The sequence below is a fragment of the Ochotona princeps genome, chromosome 24 (assembly GCF_030435755.1).
Source record: "Ochotona princeps isolate mOchPri1 chromosome 24, mOchPri1.hap1, whole genome shotgun sequence".
NCBI lineage: Eukaryota > Metazoa > Chordata > Mammalia > Lagomorpha > Ochotonidae > Ochotona > Ochotona princeps.
Window position 1 is genome coordinate 28,498,658 of NC_080855.1, and position 20,277 is coordinate 28,518,934.

Here is a 20,277-nt window from a genome sequence, read left to right on the forward strand (position 1 = left end):
CCCACTTCCCATCCAGCTCCCTGCTTGTGGCCTGGGAAAGCAGTCGAGGACAGCCCAAATCCTTGGGACCCGGCACCCGTGTGAGAGACCCGGAAGAGCCTCCTGGCTCTTGGTTTTGGATTAGCTCAGCTCTGAGTGAACCAGCAGATGGAATGTTTTTCCTTCTCTTTCTCTTCTTCCCTCTGTAAATCTGCCTTTGCAATTAATTAATTAATTAATTAATCTTTAAGGAGATTTAAAACATATTTTCACTTTTTGATTTGAAAAGCAGAGACAGGGAGAGAGAGAATTTTTCTAGCCACTGTTTTACTTCCCAGTGGCTGGCAAAGAGGCAGGGCTGTCCCATCCGGAAGCCAGGAGCCAGGATTCAGTCTAGGTTTCCTAACCTGTGTGGCAGAGACCCAAGTCCTTGAGCCATTACCCGCTGCCTCATAGGGTGCCCAAGATGGAGAGGCTGGGACGGAATGGAGAGGCACCCTGGTACTCTGATATGGCCTAGGAGTATCTCAAGTAGCAGCTTTACTGTGCCAGCAAACACCCACATGGGATTGTTTAACTGTATTTTCTGTGAACTTCTTCTTTGCAGAGATATAGAGAGGAAAGACAGTGATATCTTCGATCTGCTGGTTCACTCGCCAAGTGGTCACAGCAGTTAGAGTTGAGCCCATTCAGACACAGGAGCCAGGAGATTCTTTCAGGTCTGCTACTGTGATGGGGTGTGGGCCATTGACCCACAGGGCACGGAAACCAAGTTTCCATACCTCGCCCTGCCTACCTTCTCTCATGTCTTTCAAGTTAATTGAAGGTGAGAAACCAGCAGTTTCCAAGGCTCCAAGTTCACCCCCACTCCTCCTCCTCCTTCCGGCCTTCCGCACCATTCAGAACAATTGACAGCCCAGAAATTACTCCGGAGGATCCAGGCACCTGTTGTCTCCTAGTATACTAGATTAGGGTAACTACAGGAAAACTTTGGGCTCTGGTAACTCCCTTTCTGCACGTGGAAACTTTTGTACTGTGTGGCTCTCGATCTGATTGGAGGATGAGAGCTTACAAACCCCTATCACCACTGGGAGCAGTGGCTCGTGGAGTGTAGTAGCAGCTGCTGTTGCCAAGCTTGGGAAATAAAAGAGTCCTTCTAGCATTCTGCACTTAGGGTCTAGTGTGATCTCTCTCTCACACTGCCCACCAGGTTCTGAAGCTTTGAGCCGTCCTCCACTGCTTTCCCAGGCCATTAACAGGAAGCTGGATGGGAAGTGGGGCATCTAGTACTGGAACTATTGACAAATGGGATGCTGGTGCCACAGGAGGAAGCCGACCCTACTTCCTCACAATGCCAGCCCCTCTGAACTTCTATTTATTTATTTTCAATATTTATTTTATTTTCATTACAAAGTCAGATATACAGAGAGGAGGAGAGACAAAGAGCAAGATCTTCCGTCCGATGATTCACTCCCAAGTGACCGCAATGGCCAGTGCTGCGCCGATCCAAAGCCAGGAGCCAGGAACTTCTTCCAGGTCTCCCACATGGGTCAGGGTCCCAAGGCTTTGAGCCATTCTGGACTGCTTTCCCAGGCCACAAGCAGGGAGCTGGATGGAAAGTGGAGCTGCTGGGATTAGAACCGGCGCCCATATGGGATCCTGCCGTGTTGAAGGTGAGGACTTTAGCCGCTAGGCCACGGCGCCGGGCTCCCCTCTGAACTTTTTTTTTTTTTTAAATTATTTATTATTTAACTTCATTAATTACATTGTATTTTGTGACACAGTTACATAGATACTTGGGTTCTCCCACCCCTCCCCAAACCCTCCCACCATGGTGGACTCCTCCACCTTGTTGCATAACCACAGCTCAAGTTCAGTTGAGATTCCCCCATTGCAAGCGTATACCAAACATAGAGTCCAGCATCTTATTGTCCAGTCAAGTTCAACGGCTTCTTAGGTATACCCTCTCTGGTCTGAAGACAGAGCTAGCAGAGTATCATCCCAGTCAATTGAAAGCTCCAACATACCATCAGCAAAAATTTACATCATTGTGGAATTAATTGACATAGTAATGAGTAACCAATATGTTAAAAGTAAATGCGAGTTCCCAGCCCCTCTGAACTTTTAAAAACATGTTGTTTGTTAAACCATAGTCACCTTTTCAGTGACACATCCTGGTACTGAGGCTGTACTCTGGCTTCCAAAAACTGGGATCAAACCAGGGAAGGTCAACTCATACCAAGCAAGCCCAGAGGCCAGGAGCCCTTTACACTGTCAGGAACACAACCCTTCTTTGGGTTTTTATCCTAAGCCCTGCGTGTGCGGTCTGCAAATGTTCTGGAATTTTCCTCGAAGGTTGTAGCTAAGGCGGTCTCCCTGACCCTGTTCACCTTCCTAGCCAGTCAGAAAGGTGGCGGCCTGGGACAGCAGTCCTGTTCAGCTCCCTGCCATTGCTTTGGGTCCTCACTCAGGGATGAGTGCATGGCAGCCTGCAGGTGCTGGTCCGTTGGAGGCCCACTTCCCTAGAGTCTGAAAAAGCATGGCCTGGAGCACCGGAGGAAGTCAGCTGGTAATTCCCAGGAGGCAGAAGGCCCGCAGGCCCTGGGCCCTCCCCTTGCAGGGCTGCTGGGTAGAGGTGTGGATAACAGCCTGCGGGGATGACCTTGTAGCCACTCCCTGGACAGGCCCTGTGAGAACTAGCCGGAGAAGCCTTGTGGAGGGTGTGTGTGTTTGTATGTGTGTGTGTGAGTATAACTGACTGTTGGTGTGGTAGATGCTTCTCTTAACATTGATTTGTTTGTGGGTCGCTCCGGCTGGGCTGCACCCCCCACTGGTTTATGCAAGGGCTGAGTATGTGATGGACAGAACCAGGCTGGACTGCAAATACCCATTGGTCCTATTGGAAAACAGGGATGGAAACAGAACCAACCCAGCAACTGCAACCACCAGCTGATTGGGGTGATGGACTGTACCGGGCCCAGTTCTTGCTAGCACATACAAGAATCTGGTCTGGGAACACCTCAAAGTTTCTTTGGGGATTCCCCCAATCGAGCTTTCAAACTCAGAATGCTAACCATCAAATGACAGAGGACAGAACAAGTCAATCAACCACCTCAGCTATATGTTGGCAATGAAAATCCTGGGCAAACGGAGACTCTATGATGGACTATATCAATCAATGGACTCTCCAATGACCACATTGTGCTTGGAGTGGTGAGAGTGGCAGCAATTCAGATCTGTTGAACTATCAAAACCACTCTGCCGGCTCTACCTTTAGACCAGAGATGGTCTCCCCAAGAAACTGATGAACTTATCTGGACAATAAGATGCTGGACTTTTTGCCCGGTAGATGCTTGCAATGAAAGAATCTCAACTGAATTTGAACTGTGGTAATGCAACAAGGTGAAGGAATCCACCACTGGGGGGGGGTGTCTTGGGAGGGGTGGGGGATTCCCAGTGCCTATAAAACCGTGTCACGTAACGCAATGTAATCAATATTTAAAAAAAAAAAAAGTAAATTTAAGTTAAAAAAAAACCCCATTGATTTGTGTTACTTTGAAGCCTTAAACAAACAAACAAAACAAAACAAAAAATGGTTTGGGTTACTCCCTAAATGGCCACAACGGCCTTAACTGAAGTGATCTGAAGCCAGGAACCATGAGCCTCTTCTGGTTCTCCCACAGAGGTGCATGGTTCCAACGCTTTGGGCCATCCTCTACTGCTTTCCCAGGCCACAAACAGGGATCTGGATGGGAAGTGGAGCAGCTGAGGCTCGACCTGGCACCCATATGGGATCCCAGTGCTTGGGGGGTGGGGTGGGGGGTGGGGTGCATGTAAGATTAACCATTGAGCCATCATACCTGACCCCAAACCACCTAATAACTAGTATGCCTAGGGAAGGCAAAGAAAACACTAGACTTTCCCATTAAATTGGAAAATTTTCAGCGCTATTAATATGATATCGAATGGAAAAGCATGTTCATCTAAGTCCAGATAACCCCTCAAACAGAAATCACCTCAAGGCCTATGCAATGGCTTGATAGCTAACTCCTCCCCTTGCACACCCAGGGATCCCAAATGAGCGCTGGTTCCTGTTTCCGGCTGCTCTACTTCCGTTTTGTCTCCCTGCTTGTGACCTGGAAAAGTAGTAAAGGTTAGCCCAAAGCCTTGGGACCCTGCACCCACATAGGAGACCTGGAAGAAGCTCCTGGCTCTTGGCTTTAGACTGGCTCAGCTTCAATCATAGCAGCTACTTGGGGAGTGAACCATCAGATGGAAGATCTTCCTCTCTCTTCTCTTCTCTGTAAATCTGCCTTTCCAATAAAAATAAATAAATCTTTTTTTTTTTTTTTTTTTTTTTAGAATGAGATTCTAGGTTTGGATTCTCTGTGAAGATGCATTTGTCTGGCTACATCTGAGGCTTGGCCCTAGACCACCTGACTTATTTTGTCTTTCAGTGTGCTGCCTAATGGTGATGTCCTATCATACGGTTCATTCACTGTAGAAATGACAGATCATTGACATGACGTGGTTGCTCTCCGGCTTCAGCCTCCATGCATCTGTGTCCAAGCAGCCTGAGCCGAGAGCCATGAATCTTTGCTTCCTGGAGCCTCAGACAGGGGTGTGTCTTCTGGCATACTGAGTATGATTCTCACATCTAAAGAAAGATTCCACACTGCATCCCCCCAAGATGCAAGTTCACTGTTATTTCATTTTGTTGTTGTTGCTGTTACTCAACCCAACAGGCAGTCCATATAGCTACAAAAAAAAAAAAAAAAAAAATTCCCATCTGTGCCAAGAGGTGCTACCTAAGGTAGCTGACACCTATGACCACGAAGAACACGGCATCTGTACATTGGAGGTGAGAGAGAAAATGGACAAGGAAGGGCAATGGTACATACTCATTGCCAATGGGGTGAGCCAGACCTGGGTGACTGAGAAGGTGTGGTATGTGTGACTGCAAGCTGAGGGTTGCCAATCTCAGAGGCACATGCCGTTCACTGTCCCAGAAGGAAGTTTTCTGCTCTGAGGTGACTCGTGACTGACAAATGCTCATTGAATGGTTGGTTTCAGTAGCTGCTTCCATTCTCCCACGGACTGGCAGGGGAGAGACAAAAAGTTTTCCACTGGTTTAGTCCCTGAATGCTTGCACGAGCCAGGGCTGGGGTAGTGGGGAACCATGAACTTGAAAATCAATCTGGTATGAGAAGCAGGGAGAGGGGTCTTACACCCACCTTATGGGATGTTGGTACCCCAAAGCTGAATGTAATTTTGGAGCCAAATGCCCACCCCCAGAACTCCACTTGGAGTCTTTGAACGAATTCATGATCAACAGCTCTCTACTGAGCAATTTTTAGGAGCAGCATCTTCTTGACTAAATTCACTTTTGCCTTACTTGCTCTTTTTTAAAGATGGAGTTAATTATTTGAAAAAAAAATCTATCTATCTATCTATCTATCTATCTATCTATCTATCTATCTATCTATCGAGAGATTGAGTTCTTCCATCTGCTAGTTCACTTCCCAAATGACAATAACCACCATGACTGGGCCAGGCTGAAGCCAGGAGCTTCATCTAGGTCTCCCACGTAGGTGGCAGGGGTGTAAGTTCTTGGTCCACCTTCTGCTACCTTCCCAGGTGGCTGAATGGGACTGGAACAGGCTCTCTGAGCCAGCGATGTGTGCATGGTAAGTTGCAGCTGATTCAGGCATTGCGCCACAACTCCAGCCTCCAGCTCCGTTTCTCTCTCACTCCATGTCTGCTGCCCCTTGTCTCATGGATACCCCTAACTTTGTCAATAAAGAAGGAATGTCTTCAGCAGTCCTGTGATAGCATCCAGTATCCTGGCTGTTCTTCCTGGCTTAGTTATAGATTTCTCAAGACTTAGCTGTTCCCTGAATAATGACTGTCGGCTTGCCATGGTGTGGCAGCATACCCCATTACCTGTGGTGCTCTGATGTTTTAAGTGGCATAAGATTCTGAATAGACTGATGTAATCTCGTACCATTTGCTGCCCCCCACTCCCCAGCCCCCTGAAAATGATTCATGCCTTTGCCCAGCGTATCAATGCTGTATTTACTGCCCAGCAGTTTGTCATCAGTTATGTTATCAGATTCACTGTCAGGGGAAATTACAGTACTTGTCTTTCAGTAGCTGACTTAATAATGCCCCCCAAAATGCAACAGTAGATGCTGAACATTCGCATATGCCAAAGAGAAGCAGGAAAGTCATAAGCTGAGGTGGTCAAGATCTACAGCAAGAACGAATGTCTGTGAAATCGTGAAGAAAGAAAATGAGATCCAGGCCAGTTCTGTCATGGTCCCTTGGCACGCCAAAGCCATAACTGTGGTGTGTGACATGTGCCTGGCTAAGGTTGAAAACGAACTGAGTTTGGAAGACATGAACAGGACACCTCACCATGGACGGCACCCCAGAAAGCCCTTTGCTCAGGGACTCAGGTTTTGCGCTGGAGAACAAGCTAGGATCTGCTGAGAGGCTGCCCCCCATGGAGCAGGTTCCTGCAGAGCCCAAGAAGTTGCACAGGGAGAAACAAAATTCTCCATTGCCCCTGTAAGCTGGCAGAAGTGAGTACAGTGTGCTGAGAAGTACAGATGTGCTGAGAATCACCTTGCCCACCTGCCTTTGTTTCAGCCTGATACAGTTATCCTTTTGCAACCAGTTACTGTTACTGCTCAGGAACTAAACTGTGTCCTTGGTCTGCGTTGGTTCAGGCATGTGCCCATGCTCTTGGGATATTGGCTCCAGTGGGTCAAGGACACAGCTGGATAACTAAATACTCCCCCTCACCCCCAACGTCCATGAGATGCCAGTGACAGCCAGGACATTCCGACATGCACTAGGTTGGTGGGTGGGGTGGAGTGGGGTGGGGGGAACCACGTATGGACCTGGACTCCCCTTTTAAACTTTCAGGAATGTGTAAATGTCACAGCAAGCTTTCTGGGTGTGGTCTCGGGCCAAGCAAGGAGCTAGAGCGGCGGGGAGTCCCCGTGGATTTCCCGAACCCCAATTCAAAGGACGGCTTTAGGACCCACACCCAGTCTGGCTGCTTGGAAACTTTGCCACGGAGCAACAAAGCAGCAGGAACAAGCCTTGCGCCCGCCACCTACCGAAGGAAGGCGGGTGGGGTCAGATAGGGTGGGAGGGCGGTGGGCGAGGTCCGGGTGGGGGACGTCGTGGAATCATCCGAGGGTGTGGCTCGGGTGCGTCTCTCCTACGGTTTTTAAGTTTGTTTGAACTAACTACTCGCCAAACTTCGCCGAAGGAAAAGTTGAGGTTTGAGTGTTGGTGAAGAGGTTTCTTTTCTTTCTTTTTTTTTTTTTTTGCGGGGGGGGGGTAGGGCGCTGCAAGGCAGATTTCCCGTTCCCACTTGGCTTTTTATGCTTCCAACTTTTCCTTGTAGAAGCTGAGTGGCAAGCAAAAAGGGTGAGCAAAGCCATGAGGAAGAGAAACTAAACACACAACAGCCCCCCCCCCCCCCCCCGCCTCGTTCCCCAGCTGGGCGAGTTTTGGGAATTCCTCCTCCCAGCTCCTCTGGGCGTTTGTGCTTTGTGTGTGTGTGTGGGTGTGGGGGGGTCCCTTTGAAAAATACCGTGGGCGACAAGGCCAGCCTGGGGCGAAGTCGAGAGAGGGATTCCCAGGCTTGTGCCGCGTCTCGGTCTTGCAAACGTGCAGGGAATTTGGGGTGCAAGAAGTATAGTCGGGAGGCTGGGACTGCGGCCGGAGCCTCCCCTGGAGCAGCGTGGCAGGGGGGATGGTTGCAGCCACCACCCGTCTCGATTTCCGTTCCTTCTCCGTCTCCCCCCGCTCCCCTCCCCCACCCGGCGGCCGCGCAGGCCCCAGGTGCAGCCATGTTCTTGCTCCCACCACCCGCGCCTCCATTGACAGTCCTAGCTGGAGAGGGCCGGGCGCCTCGCTCTCCTCGTCCTCCAGCTCGGGGCTGCCGGCGCGCGCGGCTTCCTGGGAATTGTAGTCCCGCGCCCCCCGCCGTCGCGTTCCTGGGAGCCAATCAGGAACTACAAGTCCCGCTGGGCGGTGCTGTGGGTGCGCAGGCGCAGCGCGCCTTCGAGGAACAAAAAAAAAAAAAAAAAAAAAAAAAAAAAGAGGAGGAGGAGGGTGAGCGAGAAGCTCGGAGAGCAAAGAAAAAGGGGCCACCGGTCGCCCCCCCCCCGCTTCCCCGCACGCGCTCTCTGGCTGCGGCCGCCCGCCTGCCGCGGCTACCCTGGCCCCATCCCTCTGTCCCCCCCTTCCCCCGTGAACGGATCAAGGCGCTGAGCGAGGCCCTGCCGGGGCGGCCATGAGGCGGTGACAGGAGCGCGGCCGAGACGCACGGGCCCCCTCGCCCCCTCACCAGTCGCCACAGCCGAGGCCGCTTCCCCGGCGGCCCGTAGCGCGCGCGCAGCCCACACTCGCTTTCCCTCCGCACTCCCCCGGCCCCGGCGCTGCCTGGAGGCGGCTGCACTCGGGTGAGTCCCTTTTCGCTTCAGCCCCTTCCACCACCCGCCCTCCTTCCACCCCCACATCCCCGTCCTCCGCACCCCGCCTGGGGTGCCACCATGGCGAGCTGGGCCTGGACGCTTTCCCCCTGCGCGCCTGGGAGCGGAGGGAGGACCCTGCATGGGGCAGCAGTCGGGGTGCGGTGGCGGGCGGCGAGGGAGGACTTTGAGGGGGTGGAGGGGACACCCGGCTCTCCACCTCTGCGCCCACTCTCCGCACCCTACCCAGGCCCCCCGTGCCAGCCTTGGGGAGCCGGACCGAGGTGGTGGGGGTGGGGCGGGGGCGGTAGTGGTGATGTGGGGGAGGACGGCGGTTACACACGCGCGTGCGCGCGCTCTGGGGTGCGCGTGGGGGAGGGGCGCGCGCCGGCTTGTGTGCGTGCGTGTGTGTTTGGGGCGGGGGGTGCTGTGCGCGTGCACCCCGCGCGCCCGAGCGAGCGAGCCCGCGCGCGCCGCGCACCCCACGGTCCCCTCCGCCGCGCTGATTGGCCGGCTGCGAGGTGCGGGGGCGCGCGCGCGCGTGGTGCCAGTTTCCCGAGCCGTGGGGTCGCGTTCGCCTCCGCGTCTCCGGGGGCCCGCTGCGCCAGGGGCAGCAGACGCGCGGGATTGGCCAGCGGGCGCGGGGGCGGCGCCGCAGCTGCTTGGTAACTGCGGGAGGCGGGGTGTCAGTGCCGCCCCCAACTCCTCTTTCCCTTCTTCCTCCACCCCAGCCCGCTCCCAGGTGGAACCCGCAATGGGCTTTGTCCTGACCCCAGCCGGCTGGCGCTCCCTGGCCGTCGGAGACTCGTTTGCTTTGCCTGGAGGGGGGGCTGAGGGGGGGAATCAACACAATGACCGGAAAAGAAACTCTGTAGCCTTGAGGCCATGCAAATCAAAGCGTCTGGGTTTGGCCTGCTGCTGCTAGAGGACCTGCCTGGGAGAAGGGTGTTGGCCCCCGTGTGCGGGTTGGCAGGCGGGTGGGTGGTGGTGGTGATCCTGATCTTGCCTGCTACTTATCACCCGCACAACTTGTGTGGGTCTGGCCTTTCCCCCGCGGGTGTGTGTGTGGCTGAGTGGGTGCCAAGGTGGATCCCGTTGGAGTCGTGTGTACCAGGCCTCTCCTCGTCCATCCACCGGGGCAGATGTGTTGCTGGCTCCGCACCTGACTTTGGGTGCAGGCAGTGGCTTTTTAGGGCCACGTTGCAACCAGGAGCAAAGAAGGAGGGGGGGAGTAGGAGGGGGCACTTGTTTTGTGGAAGGCCTCCCGAAGTGGGGGAGAAGGACTGGTCTTTGCTCTTGGCTGCGGAATTTTGGGTCAACGGTCTTGGGCCCTTGGTTCACCTGCTTGGTGGTGGTGGTGGTGGTCGTGGGGCATCATGGCTCCCACCCTTCCTCCCCCCCGTGGAAATCTAGTCGCCCTTGAAGTTGAAAGCCTTTCCTTTGTATTTTCTGGCTATGAGAGTGCTGCTGCTGTTGCTCCAGCTTTGGGGTACCAACCGCCTCTCCACGCAGTGGCTTAGATTCCGCCGGTGCACCTGTCTGACCCTCAGGAGGGGCCCTGGTGAAGCCTTTTGCCCTTGCCCCTCTTCTGCTCCCCCCGAGCAGCCTCCTGGCGTGCTCTGCCACTGCACGGTGCCTTGCCTGTGGCGTAGCGGTGCCGAGCGTGCCTTGTGTACAGGGCAGTAGGTAGTGCAGGCAGGATGTGTTTATAAATGAGGACGAGTGGGGAGAAGTTAAGCGGTTAACTCTAGGCATGCAGAGCCGTGTGTCCATAAAACCCCTGAGCCAGTGGTGCCCAGGTGCCAGCGCCACTGCTGGCTGGACCGTGCTCTTGGGGCGCAGGCCCAGGCTGTAAGCAGGGAGCTGGACGGGAAGTGGAGCTGGCAGGACAGGAACTGGTGCCCATATTGGATCCCAGAGCTTGCAAAGTGATGGTTTAGCTGCTGAGCCGTTGTGCCAGGCCTGCAGCCTGCATCGTTTTTGTTCAATTGCTCTGTAGCGTTTATTTTCACAGGAGAAATGGGTTTTGGAGGGGAGTCTGCATTTCTAATAGTTCCCAGCTGTGCCCTCCTTTGTGCAGGGGATGGCACATTCCGAGCCACTCACTGGTACAGAGTGGAGGGGCCTTTAGAGGTTGCTTTTGCTGCTTTGAAATGAGATCTTAAAAGAATAAGGACTACTGTAGGTTCCTTTTTTTTTTTTTTTTGCCTAGCCATGATATACAAATTTAAAAACTTAAAAAGTGGTTTGAAAAAGGATCCTGGGGATCACTGACACAGTAGCCTAGCGGCTAAAGTCCTCGCCTTGAACACACCAGGATCCCATATGGGCACCAGTTCTAATCCCGGCAGCTCCACTTCCCATCCAGCTCCCTGCTTGTGGCCTGGGAAAGCAGTCGAGGACGGTCCAATGCCTTGGGACACTGCACCCGCGTGGGAGACCTGGGAGAGGCTGTGGATTCCAGTCTGCTGGTTTGAATTGGCTCAGGTCCAGCTGTCGCGGCCGCTTGGGGAGTGAGTCAGTGAAGAAAGGTATCTTTCCCTCTCCTTTCTCCGTAACTCTGCCTTTGAAGTAAATAAAAGTAAGTCTTAAAAATTTTTCTGAGGAAGTAGAAATGAGTGGGTAAAAATAGCCAGACTGTGGTGTTATTATGCAGTCTGTGGCGAATAAGAACTCAGAGGGCAAGACTGTATCTGTCACAGGATTTTCCTTGGAGTGTGGCAGAGGAAATTCTTTTGTAAGGGCTGTCTTGTGTGTGATTGTGTAAGGGAGCAGTAGAGGCTCCTGGCTCTAGTCCAGGACAGGAGCCCAAGCGTCAGTGTCTCCCTTGCACAGGGAGTTTAAAACTGAAAAGAGCTTTCTGGAACTGCTGCCCAGTATAGGGATGCTTTCCCTGTTTCCTAGCTGTACTGCTGTTTCCCTCGGGAGATGTTGCTGGGGGTACAAGGGAACTTCAGAAAGCACCTGTAGGGGCCGGCATGTGGTTGAGGTGCAGGTTTGGGATGCCCGCAGTATGGCACGGGGTTCATGTCCTCGCTCCACTTCCTCTCCAGCTTCCTGCTCATGCGCAGCCTGGGAAGGCAGCAGATGCTGTCTCAGTCCTGTGGCTCGCTGCTACCCCTGGCACTACCTGGTTTCAGACCAACACAGTCCTGCACCACCCCCCCTCTTTTTTTTTTTTTAAGATTTATTTATTTTTATTGTAAAGTCAGATATACAGAGAGGAGGACAGACAGAGAGAAGATCTTCCGTTTAATGATTCACTTTCTCCGGGTCTCCCACTCGGGTGCAGGGTCCCAAGGCGTTGGGCCGTCTTCAACTGCTTTCCCAGGCCACAGGCAGGGAGCTGGATGGGAAGTGGAGCTGCCGGGATTAGAATTGGTGCCTGTATGGGATCCCTGTGTATTCAAGGCAAGGACTTTAGCCTCTAGGCCACCGTGCTCAGCTCAGTTCTTTGCCTTAATTAATATCTGTCTTTCCTTGGAGATGCAAGAGGTAAAAACAGCTAGTATCTAGTCTCTTGATGTAGCTGATAGAGACAAATTAGAATCAGTGATTTACTGTGTTAAGTTTGCTCTTCCAGTTCTAAGTTGACACCTGTTTCCACAGGTGCCAAGAAGCAGTAAAAATAGAACATTTTGTTAGCGGAGCTGAAATGGCTGCAAACAGGAAAAACTGCCCCAAGACCAGAGAATCTGTAAGAATCCAGAATCCAGACCTAGGGGTTGGTGCTGTGGATGGAAGAGCTCTCTGTTCTACTTTGCCTTTCAAACATATAAATACATAAATAAACCTTCTGTTTATGAAGGGTGGTTTTGTAAATCATGTATGTGATCATTAGGATACCAAATTACTATGCAAATAGTGTTACCAGCACCGCTGGCTTGCCATCCCATATGGGCGTTGCTTCAGGTCCTGACTAACTGCTCCAGTTTTAACCCAGCTTCTCGCTAAGAAGGGCCTGGGAAGGCAACAGAGGATGGCTCAGGGCCTTGGGCCTCTGCACCCACATGGGAGACCTGGAGGAACCTCGCGGCTTCAGTTCGGTGCGGTTGTGGCCATTGGGGCCACTGGGGAGTGAGCTCTTGAGTGTCCTTCTCAGTCTGTAACACTGCCTTTCAAAGAAAAATAATTGCATCTACAAAGAAGACAAAGTTTTGAAATGGGTTTATGAAGTACCCCAACACAAAAATATGAAACGTTTTACAAGCATACTTTTTTTTTAAATTATTTTATATTTGAAAGGCAGAGTTAATAGAAGAAGCAGAAAGAAAGGATCTTCCACCTGCTGGTTCACTCCCCAGATGGCTGCAGTGGCCAGTGCTGAGCTGATCTGAAGCCAGGAACCTCTTGCAGGGGGCCCAAGGCCTTGGGCCATCCTCAGCTCCTTTTCCAGGTACATTAGCAGAGAGCTGGATGGGAAATGGAAAAGCTGAGCTAGAACTGTTGCCTATTTAGGGTGCTGGAAGGCGCTGGAAGGTGGAGGATTAGTCTGTTGTCAGCTCCCCGAGCAGCACATTTTCCGTAGCATTTACTAAGTGAGCATAATCAGAACAAAATGGTACCATGTTGAAAAATTCAGCGATGAATGAGTTCTTTGGTCATAGTGTGAACTGTGTGAAATACGCACTGACGGATGTTTAGAAATATATTCCTGTACAACATCCTAGTTGAACTAGCTTAGCCGATTTTGAAGATTTTCTCTGTATCTTAGGTCCAGTCATCAAAGTGGTCTCACCATCTAAGTCACTGCGCAGGGTGGACTTTGTCCCAAGTCAGAGCTCCAGCCTGCAGGAGTTTGTGCAGCAGGAGGCGGACCACACAGTCTGTGACCAGCTGCAGCTCATCTGCTCCGGGGTGACCATCCAGTCTGCGTGGCGTGTCCACCACTGTATTAAACCCGGCCCGCTTTGCACTGTTCTAGGGGAGACGTTTGCTTGTTGATGGGCAATCAGCGTTTTGTGTTTGCTGTATCTTCTTTGCTTTATGGCCCAGAAGGATATTTTGCTTGCTTGCAATTCATTGTTCACAGATGACCTAGTATCGTAGTTCTAGCCATTATGTGATGATTTACCTTGTGTGTTTTTTTTAATCTGCCTGTCTTTGCGTATTTATCTGTCTCCTTGCTATTCTGATCTGATGTACTGTGAGACAAGCCAGTAATTAATTCCATAAAAATGTTTGCTTCATTGTATTTCTGTATTATTAAAAAAAATTTTTTTTGATACTTACGTAGTTCAGAAGGATGCATACTCATATCGACCACTGATTGGGGTGGGATGGTTTGAGGAGTAGGGGAAAGTGATGAGACCATTGTTTTCAGTTTTCTTTTTCTTCTTCTGTGTGTGGGGAAGTGGGAAGAGAAGGGGAGAAGCCACACCCAGCATCCTAACCACACACCCGGGGATGGGGACCGCCCCCCTTGTCCTCACAGGGTCCCTGACGCGGAGCGCTCAAGGGTTCGGAGTGGTGGTAGCGTGTGTGAATCCTCAGGAGCTGCCTTCCTTTGACTCCTAAAGTTCCCTTTTTTCGGTGCAGTTGAGTGTTAGCAGCAAGGATCAATAAATTAAAACAGAAACCCAGTGAGGCAGAAACATTTTTATGGAATGAATCATTGGCTTGTCTGGAGGTATAACATCAGAATGGGACAGACAGGTAAACCGAAGCCCTGAAATGGATCACAAGAAACACAGGAAGATTGCAGAGACCGGCTGGAGTCTATTTCCAGAGATAAAAGGAGGCAGCACATCTGTTTAAAGGATGGCCAACAAGCATAAAAGAGAAAGAAACAATTTGGCTTTGAAACTCACAGAAAAACCAGGCAAACAAAAGGTGATGCTAGGGAAAAAAAAGAAAAAAGACATTCAGAAGAAAAAGACCTTGGAAGAAGGAAGGAAACCGAGTAAGTGGGAAAGCAGATCCAGCTGCCTCAGGAAGCCGTTACAGTAGCTGCTTATCTGTGGTTAGGCTTTCGGTGGTTTCAGTTACCTGCGGTCAGCTGTGGTCCACATGTATTAAATGGAAAATTCCAGATAGAAGCAGTTGGATGTTCGAAGTTGCCTGTGGTTCTGAGCGGTGTGATGAAGCCTGCCTGGGCCCTCCCAGGGCCTGAATGAGCCTTTGTCCAGTGTGCCCGCCGGCCGCCTGCCTGGTGGCGGCGCAGTCACCCTCCTGGCGGCCAGACTGGCTGCTGGGGAAATCACCCCACCGCGTTCTAGTGCTTAGCTTATTTAATAGCAGCCCCAAGGCACGGGAGCAGCCATGCTGGCCAGAAGGTGCTTGCTTTCAGTGATGCGGTGAAAGTTCTTGACTTAGAGAGGGGAAAAAAAATCATGTGCCGAGGGGGCCAAGATCTAGAGCGAGAACCAATCACTTAATGGTGAGATCGTGAAGAAGAAAAATGAGATCCACGCTTTTTTTTTGCCGCGGCCTCTCAACACTGAAGTCATGGCCATGGTGTGTGATAAGGAGTGGAGTTTGTGGGTGGAAGAAATGAAGAGAAAAGGTGCCACCCTGGAGGGCACCCTGGTGTGCCAGAAAACCCCGAGCCTGGTGGAGGAGTTCGCCAAGGGGCTCCCCTGACGGGAGTTGGCAAGAAGAAGCCGTTCCCTGCCAGCAAGGGATGGTTACATTGAGTCAGGAGTCGGTTTGGATTGAAGAAGGCAGGGATTCCTGGGCAGGCTGCCTCTAGCCAGGAGGAAGCTGGTGTCCCGTTTCCTGTCCAGTGGAAGAAGATTCCAAAGGAGAAAGGAAGCTGCCCCATGCCAGCTTCCCGTTGCCAGGATCATGGGCAGAAGAGTGAGTACAGCGCCCCAAGAGGTTCTCAGAGAGACTGCCTCCGCCTGCCTTTTGTTACAGTCTGATACCGTTACCCTACTGCATGACAAGCTACTGTTAAGTGCTTCATTTATAGTTGAGCTGTTATAGGCTTGTGTGTTTGTGAAAAAGTAGAGCGCATGCAGTTTGGTATTATCTGCAGTTTCAGGCATTTCCTGAGGAGGGGGTGGTTCTTGACATTCTTCCCCAGGAAATGAGCAGACCGCATGTGGCTGTCACTAGGGTGATAACTGTGTTGATTTTGCCCGGTGCGGACGGCCCGCCTTTACTCCGCGTGGCTCTAGCAGGATCTTCTGGACAGCGCAGCCTGTGTGAGCGCACACCACTCGCCCCGTCACTGAGTTGGGGGAGCTCGTGACATCAGCACTCAGATCTGTTGTGCAGAAAGTGCCAGGAAGGCGTGCTCGTGCTTTGCTTTTTGGGATCACAGGACAAGCAGCTGATGACGCGGCTGTGTTCCTGCGGAGGAGCCTGTTCCTGGGCCTAGGGACCTGTGGAGTCCGTGTAGTTTTGTGGCCGGAATTCAATGAAGCTGTGGCAGTTCTGCTTCTTGCCTGGGCAGTCTTAGTTCTGGCTAAGTTAGAAATTTAAAAAAAAAATTAATGTATTTGAAAGGCAGGGTTGACAGAGGGAGTGAAAGATTTGTATCTGCTGGGTTTGTTTCCCAGCTGCCTGCCACAGCTGGGACTGGGCCAGGCCAGAGCCAGGACCTGGAATTCCATCCAGGGTTCCTCCTACTTAGTGCAAGATGAGTCAAATGCGCAAGGGAGCTGGGTTTACAGTGGAGTCCCAGGGCCTACTCCAGCTCTCCATTGGACGCTTAACTGCTGTGCTGCAGCACGGGCATCTGTGCATTATATATGTATTTATTCACATAGATTTAAAAGAGAGACAGGGGAGACGGACACATTTTGCATCTGCCAGTTTACTAACCAAGTGCCCACAAGAGCCAGGGCTGGGCTTGGCTGAAGCCAGGAGCCCAGAACTCCATCGGGGTCTCCCCTGTGAGTGGCAGGGACCCTGCTGCCTCCTGTGGAATCCGGAGGAGAACCTGGACTTGACCCTGGGCACTATGTGGGCTCTGAGGGTCCCAAGTAGTATCTTCAATGGTTGAGCTGTGTGCCTGCCCCTAAATTATTCTTGAGAATCAGAAATATGTGAGGCTAGCTCTCTGTATTAGAAACAATGTGAGTGTTCTAAAGTTATTTAATGAAGTTTTTGTAAAATTACCAAAAAGCTTGACGAGACAGGAATTTTGAAGAACTATGGAAAGGCTGATTTTTGGGCAAGATTTATTCATGTGGAAGGCGGAGTATCAGGGAGGGGAAAAGGGAATGTGAGATTGGGCTTTTTCATCTGCTGTTCACTCCACACCTGGCCGCAACAGCCAGGATTGGGCCAGGCTGAAGCCAGAAACCCCAGCCAGGTCTCCCGCATGGGTGGCAGGGTCGCAACCATGACTGCTGTCTTCCCGGGCATATTAGCAGGAAGCTGGATCAGAAGCTGAGCAGCAGCTGGGACTTGATCAACACTGATATGAGATGCAGGTATTGCAGGCAGTGTTGGCAGCAGCTGCTGTGTGAGGTCCTGATGCTCTGAATGAGAGGCTCAGAAAGGAAAGCCCCGGGTCTGCACAGGATTCATGGGTCGTATGGAGACCCTGCCCCTCCGTCAGGTGAAACAGAAGTGATTGTGTCTTGAGTTCTGGCAGCCAGGTGTTCCCAGATGCTTGGAGGGAGCTGCTGTCATCCTAGAATGCACGTTACAGGGAGACTTTTCTAAGGTGAGGTGAGCAGCGTCACTGGGCATGAAGAGGATGGGCATTGTCACTGCAAGCAGGCACCACTGGAAGCTGCAGAGGCAGACCTCCAAGGACCCGAGAGACTGGAAGACAGCTACTGCGTTAGGTTGGAAAGGGGCACGGCAGGTCTTAGTGATCAGGATATAGGGAAGTACGACATTACACAGTGGCTGACAGAATCTGAGTGATGAGAAAACTTGTGAAATTAAGAATCCGGCAGCCTTAAACATGATGATAAGCACAGGTGAAGAAGGAATTTTTTAAAAGATTTTATTTATTTTTATTGCAAAGTCAGATATTTAGAGAGGAGGAGAGACAGAGAGGAAGATCTTCCATCCAATGATTCACTCCCCATGTGGCTGCAACAGCTGGAGCTGAGCTGATCTGAAGCCAGGAGCCAGGAGCTTCCTCTGGGTTTCCCATGCGGGTGCAGGGTCCCAAGGCTTTAGGCCATCCTAGACTGCTTTCCCAGGCCACAAGCAGGGAGCTGGGTGGGAAGCAGGGCTGCCAGGATTAGAACCGGCGCCCATATGGGATCCCGGCAGTGCATGAAAGGCGAGGGCTTTAGCCAGCCACTGGGCTACCACGCCAGGCCTGAAGAAGGAATTCTTGTCGTGTAAGCCACGAGGAGCACACTGGGAACAGAGAGGCCAGAAGAGGATGCAGAAGACGCCTGGCACAGGAGGTAGACAGTGGGGCAACTAGGAGATGGGGAACTGAGAATTTGTGCAATGCCAGGGTCCCAGTCCAGAGTCCAGCAGCCCTGGGAATAACCAACAAGAAGTGTACACCCAAAGAGGAAAAGAAAAAAAAGCGTATACCTAGACTTAATGGAAAAGCCATGTTTTTAGAAATGAACACAGACTTTGTCACCAGAAAGAGATCCCGAAGGATTCACTTCAGGTAGGAGGAATGTCTGAGACGCAGGACGGAAGGAATGAGGAGTGTGGTCCAACCTCGCTGAAAACTGCATCGGTCAGGTGGAGTGACCTGCGTGCTAACTACCAGAAACAGAGGAAGGACAGGGCTTGACAGCACGTGCAGATGAGGTACTGTCATGGTCAGGCACCCTTTGAGGAACAGGCAGCGGATCTAGACGGTGGGTGAGTCGGTCGCTCAAGAAACCAAATGCAAATGGGGCAGAGCCACGAATGGGTGTGTTCAAACACTTCCGGTGGCAGCGCCGACTTTCAGCATCCTATGTTACAGCTGTAATGTGTTTGAGCTATTCGTCTCAGTGTTGAGAATAATGTAATTCAGGAATGCAGAAGTAGAAGGTCACTTCAGTGAGACGCTAAGAGGAGTTGTGTGGGTGCTGTCCTCTTGGCGTAGTGTGCAGCTGTTCAGGGAGTGCTGTTTCTCAGGGTGTGTATCATGGCAGTAGAGGATGCGTGGGTCGCCAGCTCTCGTGGATTTGTTCCGTCATCCCGAGGATTTGTCCTGTTCCTTGGGCCTTGGGGCCCCATCTCCCGGAGGAACTTGCAGGTTCAGAGAGAATTCTGTTCTGCTTTTCTGCCTATTTCTTCCTGGCAAGATCACTGTGAATATTATCTAAGTTGAGCAATAAGGTGTGTTAGATGCAATCGGTAAATGTTGGGTTTATTTTATGTGTAGGAAGTTTTACAATATTAGCAAGGCAGATTGACGGAGCTAGAGAGGCTCTCTCTTTTTCATCCTCTGGGTCACTTCCCAGACGGCTGCCACGGCCCGGGGTGGGCCAGGAGCCAGGAGCTCCCTCAGGTCTTCCACGTGGGTGGCAGGTGCCCTGGTACATGGACTGTTAGCCGCTGCTTTCCCCAGCACGCCTGCAGAGGGCAAGGACTTGAACCTGCTGTGCCACATGGACTGCTAAGAAATTGTTTAACTTGAGGGGCATTGTAAAACGTTTGGGCTGAAAGGAACCTTGCTCACACAGGTTGGTGCAGCTTGAGGACCACTCCTGAGGTCTCTCCTGGCTTTGGGTTCTGGGAGGACCACAGCCTGGCCTGGCCCACGGTGTCCTCCCGAGTGCTGGGAGAGTGTCACTGTCTTGGGACAGTTGTCCTGAGCCGTCCCCCAGGGAGGCGTGCAGCTAAAGGCGTCCAGGGAGGTGACTCAGGGATGGCCTTGCACAGCCCTGTGTGTCTGCACTTGAGGGTACATTCACCCGGCTTACCCCAGCCTCCAGTCTGAGGGCAATTCTGCTGGCATGTGTTCTGCTGTCTCCCCCTGAAAAATCACATCGAGCTGCTGGGCATCGTGGGCTCCAGGAGCTGTTTATTTAATTTAATAAAATCAAAACATTTAATTTAACTGTTAAATTCAGTGTATTTGAGAGGTGCACACACATGTACCCATTCTCTACTGGTTACTTCCCGAGTGTCCTCAGCTGCTGGACCTGGGAGCTGGGGTCTCACCTGGGGTTCCCCCAGGGAGGCCGGAATCCTTGTCCTGTCCCTCGGCGCCCAGCCCTGGGTCCAAGGTGAGAGCAGAACAGCAGCAGTAGGCACAGTGTTGCCCTAGTTCATCTTCTGACTTTCTGGCTTTATGACCTTTTATTTTTTCTTTTAAGATTTATTTATTTTGGTCCCTGCACAGTAGCCTAGCAGCTAGAGTCCTCACCTTGCACATGCTGGGATCCCGAATGAGTGCCGGTTCGTGTCCCAGTGGCCTCACTTCCCATCCAGCTCCCTGCTTGTGGCCTGGGAGAGCAGTCCAGAATGGCCCAAAGCCTTGGGACCCTGCACCCGCATGGGAAACCCAGAGGAAGCTCCTGGCTCCTGGCTTTGGATCGGCTCAGCTCCAGCTGTTGCAGCCATTTAGGGAGTGAACCAGCAGATGAAAAATCTTTGTCTCTCCACCTCTCCAATAAAAATAAAAGATTTTTTAATAAAATAAAAATAGACAAAGACTTATTTTTATTGAAAAGGCAGATACAGAGAGGAGAGACAGAGAGGAAATCTTCCATTCAGAGATTCACTCCCAAGTAGCCACAACAGCCGGAGCTGCAATAATCCGAAGCCAGGAGCCAGGAGCTTCCTCCAGGTCTCCCACATGGGTGCAGAATCCCAAGGCTTTGGGCCATCTTCGACTGCTTTCCCAGGCCACAAGCAGGGAGCTGGATGGGAAGAGGAGCAGCTGGGACCCAAACCTGCACTGAGTGGGATGCCAGTGTTTGGATGTGGAGGA

General features: G+C 51.8%; 1 protein-coding gene across 8 annotated transcripts in view; it reads left to right on the forward strand.

The window, feature by feature from the left end:
* Positions 1-8,094: 8,094 nt before the first annotated feature.
* The window catches only part of GTF2I (general transcription factor IIi), a 78,695-nt gene continuing 66,512 nt past the window's right edge, over positions 8,095-20,277 (forward strand). For all 8 annotated transcript variants that reach the window (XM_058680319.1, XM_058680321.1, XM_058680323.1 and 5 more), the window contains exon 1: positions 8,095-8,462. The gene's annotated coding sequence lies outside the window, so the exon portion shown is untranslated. The remainder of the gene's footprint in view (positions 8,463-20,277) is intronic.